Source organism: Amphibalanus amphitrite, unplaced genomic scaffold (genome assembly GCF_019059575.1).
Source record: "Amphibalanus amphitrite isolate SeventyFive unplaced genomic scaffold, NRLGWU_Aamphi_draft 001257F_arrow, whole genome shotgun sequence".
Classification (NCBI taxonomy): domain Eukaryota; kingdom Metazoa; phylum Arthropoda; class Thecostraca; order Balanomorpha; family Balanidae; genus Amphibalanus; species Amphibalanus amphitrite.
In genome coordinates, this window is record NW_024882750.1 from 110,537 (window position 1) to 123,096 (window position 12,560).

Genomic DNA, 12,560 nt, shown 5'->3' on the forward strand with positions numbered 1-12,560 from the left:
CTGTACCATTAAATTACACGGTGCCATCTCCACGGCGGAAGATTTGTCAAAAATCGAAAAACGCGTGGCTTCATAAAATCAAAAAACTGCAAAACTCGTAAAACGCGTCAGGTTGTGTCATGCAAAACTCGTAAAACCTTTAAAAAACGCAAAACTCTCATTTGTAAAAACGCGCGATTTATCCAAACATTTGGATCGAATGAAAGTTTTCCGGTTTTTGACAAGGCTAAAGCCCGGTTCTGACTGCCGAAATCGATCGGAGCGGATGGTAAGCGTATGGTGATCGTATGGTGAGCGTGGCTGGCGGAAAAAGATAAAAATCTCTAGGCCCGATACGATCTGGTAAGCCCGGTTCTGACTGCCGTTTTTCGATCGTTTGGTGGATCGTATGGTGATCGTATCGGGGGCATTCCATGTCAACCGGGACAGCCAAAATCGGCCACCTCTGCGATTTTGTTCAAACTTGGTATACTTATAGGCTATTGGGTGAAACCTCTGAGGGTGAAAGGATTTTGTCATATGCCCTCGGGCTACATAGATACAAGTCGCTAAACTTTTGCTTTTTGAGCAGAATTGGACGTGTATTGCAATCTTGAAAGATCTATAGCTTCAACATTTTTGAAGCTATTGATTTCAAACAAACTGAAACGTGTACATAAGGAGTTATGCTAGTTAAATTTGACAATTTTTACATTTTTTGGTGATTTTGAATTTGTTTTATTTTGAATTAATTTCTTAAAATGTTATTTGTGAAAAATGGGTACCCTTCGATTTCGCTCAAATTTAGATATTGTCTTCCACTACACGTAAGGCACACGTGCTGAGAAAATTAGAGTGGGCCAACGATAACTTTGGATGATATAGCAACAAGTAGTGCAACGTAGCACGGGCGGTGGAAGAGGCCGATTTCGCTAACTCCACCTGTTTATCACCAATAACTCACGCCATAATTATCATATTAACGTCAAACTTTCAGTATCTGTCCAGAATTGAATTGCAAATCCTCCCGTGCAAGCAATAGGTAAATCGGTCCACAACTTTTCTAGTAATAGCGGTGTAAAGTCAAACATTCCTGGCGGAGCGGCTTGGCGGCCGGCGCCGGCCGTTGCCGCCTGAATGGTAGACTGTGCCGGCGCGGGACGGTTCCATCTTTGCACCTCGCTTCTTACCGCTGATTATGATCGATTCGTGTCAAATTTTGTGTGAAGGCTTAAAAATGTACAGGCAATCTAATGTTCAAATAAATACGAAAATCAACTAGTAAAAATTGAGGTATTAGGGTGCAAACACAAGCTGTGACTGAAACGTTTCCCGCGTCGGCCGATCCCCGCCTCTGCCGGCGCCATCTTACTCTTAGCAGGCCACTTACTGCCAAAGTTATGGTAAGATTAACTAGAGATTCTCATAACACTACAAATGTCGTATAAAGGAAGAAATAGAAAAATCGGCCAGTAACTCTTAGAGCTATGGGCGTATAAACGCAAAATAGTCACTATAGCAAATTTGATCACGTTTAACCTCATTTGATCTTGAAGATATTGATCTAGGACCATGAAATTGGAACACGATAAAGTTCCCCATCGCCCCACCTACAATTCAAATTCCGTTTTTCTAATACCTTTTTTGGCTAAACCGGGCCTTTCTCCCCTAGCGCTGGGAGAGTCAGGCGTATTTCCTTTTTGCAACCAAAGAAAGGCGCTGCCCGGAGAATACCCAATTTCATCATTAAAAAACTGGCTTACGATGACCAGTTATCTTCGTGGCTTAGTAGTAAGTGTGCCGAGTGTACCCACCTCGAAAGCTAAAGGTCGCTGGCTCGCGGCCGGTCAGCCTAAGCCCTGAAGTGTTTTAACACGCATTCATTTTTTAAGTAGCATCTGGCCAGCCGGCAACTGTCGTGAGGGCTAATGTTCGCACCTATCTAGGTAGCATTTGGCCAGTCGGCAACTGCCGTGAGGGCTGTACATATTTACGCGTGTTAGATTAGGTCAGGTCACGTCAGGTCAGGTCAGGTTTGCTTTAGTTTGGGGTAGAAAGAAGCATCTCCGGGTAGCGCCTCTCCTTGGTTGCTAAAACGAAACACGCGAGCCCCAGACATTACAAAGTCCAAAAGACAGTTACGTAGACGTCGGCCCATTCTGGATTTTTTATATGATGTAGCTAATGTATAGGAGGATAAAATATGTAAAAATGAGCAAAATCGAAGGGTACCCATTTTTCAGAAAATCAAAATTTATTTTTTGAATTTTAATTAAGTTCACTAATTAGTTAATTACGTCAATATTGTTATCCTCAAATGAAAGCCTGATCTATTCCCTCCATTTCACACTTTGTCTCGTGGTGATATGTCTAAAACTTCAATAGTTATGACGCTTTAAAAATGATAATGTGCCTTGCCTAAGTCAATGTTTGATGACGTGTATCTCGGAGACGTGACGTCATATCTTGACAAAAAAATGTCTCCTTTCTTTTCACATATAGATGACTAGGTTCACAAAGTTTCGCAAAAATCGGAGGAGGTGAGGTTCAAAATGATCATTTTTTGTCCCACTTGACGTGGAATGCCCCATCGTGATCGTATGGTGATGGGATGGGGATCGGCACGCTCGTTTCTCGATCGCCGCGATGGTAATCGTATGTGTGCAGTGAGAACCGGGAAAAAACGTGACTGTGCGCGTCGTTCGGTAGCGGCAGATCGTACGTCGTATTGCGTTCCGTCGAAAGATGGATTGAGTTTATCTTTTGTCTTGATCGTATCGTACAGTTGACATCGTGTGGAGAACTCGCTGTGCTGCTGCTTTTCTTGCTGCTGTCTTGTGGAAGGTTTGTGCCAGTTTGTGCAAGGTTTGTGCTAACATATTTGATATCTTGATATAACATCAGTACAGTAGCATACTCTAAATAAATAAGCTTGATTGACATACTTATAATCAAAGTAGGTACTTCCACTTAGAAGATACCATACGAAAAATCATTGTTTCGTTCCGATGCGTCAATTACATCAAAGTATGCACGAAAAAGCCTCACCCGATAATGTTAATTTGATACTTAAATTAAAGAAATGTTTTAACAACATTTCAACTCTTTTTAAGTCTGAAAAGAATTAATTACCCTCTTTATAGATCTCGTCCCGTTCACGGCGGCCAATCAACGCGCTTCCCCCAGATGACGTCATCTGTGCGCCTGCGCTCTGCCGAGCCGGCAAGCCTCGTGGTGACCGGCGATTTACCGGCGACACCGGAGGTGGCAGGAGGTGGTACATAGATATCTTACCAATGAATTTCTGTCAAGTTCAACCAACCGATTTTCAAGAAAACCGATGCACAGCATTCACAATACTCACTTTTAGGTTGTAGGTTACTTTCCAGGACAATTTGACATGATTTTCTATTTTCCACGCATTTTCAAAATCGCGTACCTTCCACGGCCGATAATGGTTTCCACCGCCATGCTGCTCCAATCAAGCCGAAATGTTGATTAACTTCACGAAACAGTCAGACCCGACTATTCAAACTAAATTATTGAATTAGAGAGATGTTTTAACTACCTACATTTAACGTCTCTTCAAGCGTAAAAAGTATTTATTGCGTTCTTATCTATCACCGCCGGCAGTAATGGCGGACGCAGACTCCCACACGATACGCACGATTCGCACGATACGATCTACCAGTTACCAGATCGTATCGGGCCTAGAGATTTTTATCTTTTTCCGCCAGCCACGCTCACCATACGATCACCATACGCTTACCATCCGCTCCGATCGATTTCGGCAGTCAGAACCGGGCTGTAACTGGTAGATCGTATCGTGCGGATCGTGCGTATCGTGTGGGAGTCTGCGTCCGCCATTACTGCCGGCGGTGATAGATAAGAACGAAATAAATACTGTTTACGCTTGAAGAGACGTTAAATGTAGTTTCAAACATCTCTCTAATTCAATAATTTAGTTTGAATAGTCGGGTCCGACTGTTCCGTGAAGTTAATCAACATTTCGGCTTGATTGGAGCAGCATGGCGGCGGAAACTATTCTCGGCCATGGAAGGTACGCGATTTGGAAAATGCGTGGAAAAATAGAAAATCATGTCAAATTGTCCTGGAAAGTAACCTACAACCTAAAAGTGAGTATTGTGAATGCTGTGCATCGGTTTTCTTGAAAATCGGTTCGTTGAAATTGACAGAAATTCATTGGTAAGATATCTATGTACCACCTCCTGCCACCTCCGGTGTCGCCGGTAAATCGCCGGTCACCACCACAGTGTATATAGTCACCACGAGGCTTGCCGGCTCGGCAGAGCGCAGGCGCACAGATGACGTCATCTGGGGGAAGCGCGTTGATTGGCCGCCGTGAACGGGACGAGATCTATAAAGAGGGTAATTAATACTTTTCAGACTTAAAAAGAGGTTAAATGTAGTTAGAACATTTCTTTAATTTGTATCAAATTAACATTATCGGGTTAGGCTTTTTCGTGCAATAAAATTAATACTTTGATGTAATTGACGCACCTGAACGAATCAATGATTTTTCGTATGGTATCTTCTAAGTGGAAGTACCTACTTTGATTATAAGTATGTCAATCAAGCTTATTTATTTATAGTCACCGTGATTTATTTAAAGTATGCTACTAATAAGATAAGTTCTATCAAATATGTTAGCACAAACCTTCCATAAGACAGCAGCAAGAAAAGCTGCAGCACAGCGAGTTCCCCACACGATGTCAACTGTACGGGGACCCGCAGTTGCTACTGTACAGCGACCCTGAGTAAATTGTCCCAGCACCCTCACAGGGAACAACGATAAGCTGTCAGAGGGCACGCACAGAAAACCTCAGCTGCTCTTGTGCAGGGACCGGCAGTCGATATCAATGTTATCGGTTGTTACTGGACAGGACAGACGGCTAGAGTTGGGGTTCGTGTACAATAGCAACTGCGGGTCCCCGTACGATACGATCAAGACAAAAGATAAACTCAATCCATCTTTCGACGGAACGCAATACGACGTACGATCTGCCGCTACCGAACGACGCGCGCAGTCACGTTTTTTCCCGGTTCTCACTGCACACATACGATTACCATCGCGGCGATCGGGAAACGGTCGTGCCGATCCCCATCCCATCACCATACGATCACGATACGATCACCATACGATCCACCAAACGATCGAAAAACGGCAGTCAGAACCGGGCTTAAGAAGGTAATCCTTCTACTATTACTACCATCTTACGGTGAAATGGATGCAATGGAAAGTGTGGAAAGCGATGAAACGCAATTTGATTAACCCTCGCACGACCAGGCCATTTCTCATAACACGAACGACCAGGGGGGGGGGGGGGTGTTACGACCCCCCCCCTGGCGTTTCGAAACGGAAGGTCGTAGAGCTTAGCGGAAAAAACCAACGGATTGCTCTCAACGAGATCTCGCGATTGGTGGTATATTTTTTGGTCCTAGGTCAACATTTGACCTACTTTTGACCGGTCAAAGGTCAAATTTTCGGAAAAATATACTTTTTTCAACTTTTGGCGGCGATTGCGGCAAAACGGTGGGAGATATCGACTTGAAACCTTCACTATCATGTTCCTTGATCAATTCTCTATCGTTTGGTATGTATTTCGTTTCCCTAGCTCTAAAAATGGCGTGTTGGGAGCGCCGGAAGTCGGCAAGGTCACAGTCGGCGGCAGAAATTCGAAAAATCAAAATTTAAATTTTTGAAATCTGATTGTATTTTTGGATTTGGGAGGTCCATTTGCTCCCTATAGAAGCTAATATTGCTGCATATTCCCATTGAGGTGACAAGAATTAGCAAAATAGTGGTTCGGGCGCTTTTCAAAAATAGTACCGGACGCTGTTCCTCTTGTGACGTCATAGCTCCGTGACCTGACCTGACCCGGTCAAGTTTCTTATACCATATGATAGCCAATACTTGCCCCAACATGCATGGGAAGTTTCATCACGATCCATCAACCGATATCCGTACCACCGGCAGGAAACCTCGGGCGTTGGCACTCAGTTTGTGAAAATCCGGCCGGAGGCTGTACCTCTTATGACATCATAACTCCGTGACCTGACATGACCCGATCAATTTTTTTCGGCAAAAGATGCGCAAAGGTTGCCCCAGAGGGTATTGAAAATTTCAGCCCGCTACGACAAGCCGTTTAGCGTGCACTTCGAAAAAACCTCAAGGGGGGGGGGGGTTGATACAACCCCCCCCCCCTAGGCGTTCTAGGGTTAAGCCAATGATCATGGCAAGTACTCAGACAACCATACCAATAACTTCTGTTGCTATTCAGATAATGTGGATGTCAAATAATTACATAGTGAGTCTATGGATAACAGATATTACGATATCAGATCATTTCAGATAATTGATAATTAACTGATGTCATAGCGGTGATAACAATAGGGTAACGTGATGATACCCCTATAACTATCTTTACAGCGAAAATCGAGGGGTTAATAGAAGCCGTGCGCCAGATACCTACCCTGTGGGACGAGAGGGCCACGGCATACAGCGCACGAAGGGCGGAGAAAGATGTTCTTTCTCTGAAATTGAAATTGTTCTGAAATTGTAAAGACTGAAAGACTGTTGTTCTGAAAGACTGACAAACTAAAACCGTAAAAAGCGAAAAACTCGCAAAACTCGCAAAAGCGTCTGTTAAAAAGCGAAAAAAGCGCAAAACTCTCGTTTGCTAAAACGCGTAAAAACCGAAAATGTTTACACGTGGAGACAGTACTTTACCCTGTCAAGGCAAGAGAATGTTAGTACACGTGGGGCCGCCGCGAACACAATCAGTAACCATTAGCGCTGATGACATGTTAAGCCAGCAAGCTTCCTTTAATTTCAGCAGTCGTCGAAACATGAAAAACATGTGGCAGTGGCGGAAATGGATAGAAGAGTCCGGCGTGCGAGTGACAATGCCCAGTCGCCGAGCGGTGGATAAAGCACGCGGCGCTCGCACGGACGATTTATTTGCTACTGCGACAGTACCTGGCAATGTGGGTACCGAAGCCAATCCGAGGCTTCATGACATCGAAGTAGTGTACTGTAGCAACATCAGCGAGCTGTGCAAGCGTGTGTGCTCACACAGACAGTCGGTGTTAAAGGAAAAGTGCCACCTTCGTGAAATATGAAGATATCGTTGCTTTTCATTTTGACATTATTATTTTTCATGTTCTTTTTAAATCTGGTGCCAGAAGTGCATAATTCGCAAAAAAGTATGTCAAACTATTTAACATATTGGTACTATGTTTGTACTCTCTACCGCACCTTCTGTATGATGTCATAGCGATGACATCACACTCAAGCCAATCAGCCTTCAGAAGACAGTCTCGTCGGCTTGTGTCAGATTAGGTAGCTGATTGGTTAAAGCTGAGCTGATTGGAGCTAATTGGTTAAAAACCAAAGCCTCGCCGCGGGTGGCTGTATTACAGGATAAGAACGCATTCCTGGGATAAGGACGCATTCCTGGCATATTTTCTTTTAAAATTGCCGATACCTACAAATGGAGGCCGAAATCGGCCGTAAGGTGGGACACTCTCGGGGTTTTCGGACACGGGCTTCAAGATGGCCATCTCAGTTTCAAACCCCATGTTAAAGGTGACCCTTTTCCTTTAAGAAGCGTAAAAATACAGGGTGATCACGGTCAGAGGTCGATAAAAAACTTAGCCCTCGCCTGGCGGGGGGGGGGGGCAGCCTCCCTAAATTTTTTCGCGAATAGCGTAAAAGTTGGTGTCGCGTAGCGCCGCAAAATTTGGCACAACGTCTGGGAATGAGCCTTTTGCTACCTATCCTGAAAATTCACTGCCATCCGCCGCGTCGGCACACCGGTATCTCCTCACCTTCTCCCCACACGGCCTTGACTCCCCAACTCACACCATCACACTACTGCATACGGTGACCGGTCGCACGGGGGATCTGAATGCCTACGTTTGCGCGCCAAAGTCTGAAACAACTAACGATTATCATCAGCTTAGAGATGTTGAAATTTAGCATTTTAAAGCTTCTAATTCAAAAGTTAATATGTGTGCTTTAACCCGCGCGGGGCTGGGGGGGGGGGTAAATTTTACCCCCCCTCGCGAATTTTTGCGATATCTCAAAAACGGCGGCGCGCAGCGCCGCCAAACTTTCAGTACCTTTTCTTACATCAATTTGACACGTTTCCTGAAAATTTGAGCGAAATCCGTCGGAAAATTTTTGAGAAATTGACGTTTTAGTGACGTCATGTTCGCCATTTTCGCCTAAAAAACGGCAAAAGTTCAAACGCCGCTAACATCTTCATTTTTAAAGGAATCAAGACGTAACAAAAAAAGTTATACGTAATTTTACTTTGTCTATCAAATGGCTATCTCGGTTTTTTGAAAATTTTGGATTTTGGCCTAAATTTTTTCAAAAAACTGACTTTTTTTTTGGAAAAATCATTATAAAATCCAAAATTTTGAGGCTATCGAAAAAACCGGAATATATTTCAGAGAAGTGGTCTATGTGCACCTACATACCAAATTTTAGAAGAATCAGTTCAAAAATGTGGGAGTTATTCAAAATTTTATGACGTCACGACACACAAAATTTTTGAAAAATGACTTTTTTGGAAGTTCTAGACCTCGTACGGAAACAAAAATAGCACCATTCGATTCGCCGTGAAAAACTGCATCAGATAGACACCTTTTTAGGCCTTAACAACCAACTTCAAAATTTGACCTCACTTGACCTGACCTTGACCTGACCTCGACCTGAAATTCATCCAGAGGTGGTCCATATTACTTATTGAGTGTGCCTATTGAATTCTATGAGTAAAATGACCCATAAAACATGTGTCGCACATGCCCTTTTCTATATTTTGTTTTTTGGTAACCTGACCTGACCTGACCTGACCTTGACCTTGACCTCTGAATGATATTGTATGCAACGAATATTGTCTTGGTAGCCTAAGAACACGTTTTGGGCGATCAGTCTCAGTCCATGACTCCATTCTTCGGCAACTACGGTGCAAGGCCGATACTGTAGAAACTTGCAATTTGTACCCTTGACCTGACCTTGACCTTGACCTCAAACTTTAAATTAAGTACATGTTTTTAGTAGTTCGTGATGAGAGCTTTCGATTGGCGTTTGAATTTTCCAAATCGGACCATTAGTTCGGGAGATAACAGGGGGGTAAAATTTACCCCCCCCCCCCCCAGCCCCGCGCGTTCGGCTGGAGACCCCAGCCCCGCGCGGGTTAAGGCACTTGTCCTTATTGATTGAGAAAAGAGCGGACTTTTTATCGTATTACCTAATGCGAAGTAACGCAATCGAAGTGTGATTTCCGTCCACTGTGCGTTTTCAGGCGCGCTCGATAAAACGCCCAGGCCTGGAGAAAGTTGGAAGGGTGATTTTCTGATCCTCCTTACCACAAAATGACCCTAAGCGAAAAAATGCCCGCAGGGCGCTGCCAACGCGTGCCAGCGGCCCTGCTAGTAAGGGCGAAAATCAATGTATGTGTATGCGGAGCACACCCTTAGCGCTATGATGGCTCCTTGGAGACACCTGGAGAAACCTCTGCCGGCAGAAGGGTCAGGTCCCTCGCAGACGGCGCGGCACGGCGGGAGCTCAGCGGGTGGCCTAGCCGGAAAGAGGATAAAAATAGCCGACTGGCCCGACCCAGCGAGGGGTGACCGAAGGGTGACCAGGAGTGAATGAGGGAACATGATATTACACGCGGTACTTACCGAGCAGCCGATAACAGCACCGGACGATTAGAAAGTCATAAGTCAATGCTGTATTTCAGGCGTAAGGATGCATCCATGTAGACGGGCGGACTGTCTCCAGCTCTTCGAAGCATTGCTAATGTTGGGTCGAAGCATTGCTAATGCGCGGGTGGCAGCGGCGCGCCCAGCGGGAGGCGGTCCGCAGTGGCGCGCCCAGCAGCGCGCCGAGAGGTGGCACCGGGCACACAGTGCACCAACACATCCTAACACTAATATCTTGCTCCAACGGGCGTTGGCACGTTGGAAGTTTTATCGACCACTGATCACGGTCGCAACGTGCTCAAGATTTCAATTCAAGTAACACTAAGCAATTCGGTTGATGACCTACAGATTCTAGCAGCAACAACTGATTCGGAAGAGTCGATTCTTACTCTGAGAAATATGTTCAATCTGATAAACATCGAGTCATTGGCTTCGACCGGCACACACGTTTTGTTCGCAGGGGATTTAAAGGTAGACTGCCACCTTTTTTCCACAAAACGGTTTTCACTAGAGCTGAGCCACCTATGTCCCAGACTGAAGTCGGTTTTCCGAAATTCGAACCCGTTTGCGAGAAATCGGAGACCAAAGTTCAGTTTGATGCCATTTTTTTAGTCCAAGAAAACCGACATCTCTACTGTTTATCGATAACTTTGAAACATGAATTTTCTTATCTTTTGGTAAATATATGTCAAAACTTTGATTGTTTCGAGATCAGAGAAGAATTTTGGAGTGTCAAAATAAAAGTTAAACTTATATATTCAGTAGTTCATTTTTTCCAAAAAAGTGTGGGAAATGGGGTTTAACATGGGCCAGACCCATTCCAAATGAGCCATGATTTTTTAATGTTTTACGAACTTATGTAAATGCAAAATAAATTAAACATGGCCAATTTCTCATGAAATCATATATTAGTAAATCATAAAATACCTTACTTTTTCAAATAAAATGTAATAATCTTATGACCTTGAAGTCTAGTGATGTGTAAACATTGTCGCTAGACATTAACCGATTGATAATTGTATGAAAATCGACAATTTTTTTCGCGATTCACGTGATGATACTTTGTCAGGTGAATTCTAAAATTTTGTTTTGTCCAGGGAATAAATCATAGGCCGATCTGAGAAAACTTTTTGAAGGTGGCAGTCTTCCTTTAACCCACGAGCCGCTGGGGGGGGGGGGGCATAAAGTTGCCCCCCCTTTACGTTTGGTGTAATATCTCCGAAACTGGATAAGATACGAAGCTGAAACTTGGCATAGCTTCAAATGAATACCTAGCGCATATTTGAGGAAAGTTTGGTGGTTGTAGCTCCTAAGATGACGTCACAGTGACGTCATAAAGTTTTGTCGTTTTCCAATACGGAGCGTTTCCGATGTCGCTGAGCATGATACGCGGCGGTAAATGAAGCAAACAGCACCTGCTGTCATTCTGACACGTCTAAGTACACTGTTAAGTATATCCTGACCAGTTATCGGTCCTATATTCTCGGTCTCATATGTCGGATATATCGTGAGGAAACTAAGGGACGCCAATCTACGATTGGGCTTCTGACGTCACTGTGACGTCATTTCAAATGGGATCGACACCAAATTTGGACACAATCTCGGTTAGGTATTCAGAAATACGTGTGCAAAGTTTCGTTTCTCTATCTCTTCGCGTTGCGACAATATCGTCGGAAAAGTAAAGGGGGGGGGGGCAACTATATGCCCCCCCCCCCCCCAGCGGCTGGCGGGTGGCGCGGAGGCCCAGCGGCCGCCGGGTTAAGATTTATTCAGCTCTTGTTGGGAATCAAGACGGGTAACGCCATGTATCCCTGTCCGTGGTGCTGGTGGCGGGCCACTGGTGCCGAGCGGGATCCACTCGATGCCCAGTGCGCCACCCGCGATGTCCGCAAGGACTGTGAGGACTTTGCAAATCTTGGCTCCGACCGAGCGAAAAGTTCGCGGTGTCACGGGCAGCAGTGTGCCTCTGCTGAACTGGTGGCGAATCCGACAGACTGCATCAGCCCATGTACACTTCATGTGACACTGGGGTTGGTGACCGCCCTTGATGAGGCGATGACGAGGCGGGCGGGAGATGTCGTTATGACAGAGCTGTATAACGAGGCCAAAATCACCAAGTCATCCTATCAGGGTGGAACCAAGGAACATTCGAAGGCAACCAATGCTACAAGCTGGTGAAGGCGGTCTCTGTAGCTCAGTGGACTAGCGACCACCCATTAATGGTGTTTAAGCCATTATTCTGTTCCCTCGCTCGGTTCTACGAAAAGGTATTCACAGCCCGTCGCAACCTTCAGCAAGCAGACATCACTGAAATAGAATATCTGGTGAAAGAGTTCGTAGACATGTGGATATATTCATCACATGAACTTGAGCTCACTCGTCCCCTGAAGCTGCATGTGCTAGCAGGAGATATTCGCGAAAAACCACAAGGGGGGTGTTCAAACACCCCCCAGCAGGGCGCGGGTTAACGCATTCAGCCGGAGGAAGACAATGAATTATTTTCCACCGTGCTTTTCATTGATTATGTTGTTTTATTTTGCTTTGTTTGTACAAAAATAAATCAAATGAAAAAATCGATTTTTTTCCGTTGGAAGACACTAAAACATACATAAAACATACTAGGTCGCATACTTGGCATTTGGGAGGAGTGGAGCCAACTTGGCCCTGCCGACCCTCGTGGGTCCAGTGATAACGTAATTAAAGGGACCCATTACCATATTGACCTCAAAGGCCGGTATGGGCCCCGCCGCCCCACAGGCCGAAGTGGGTCCTCAAAGGCCAGTGCGTGACGCCCAAAGGTAAGTCTTGGGCCCCCAGAGCATGGGCCCTTAGAGGTCAGTGTG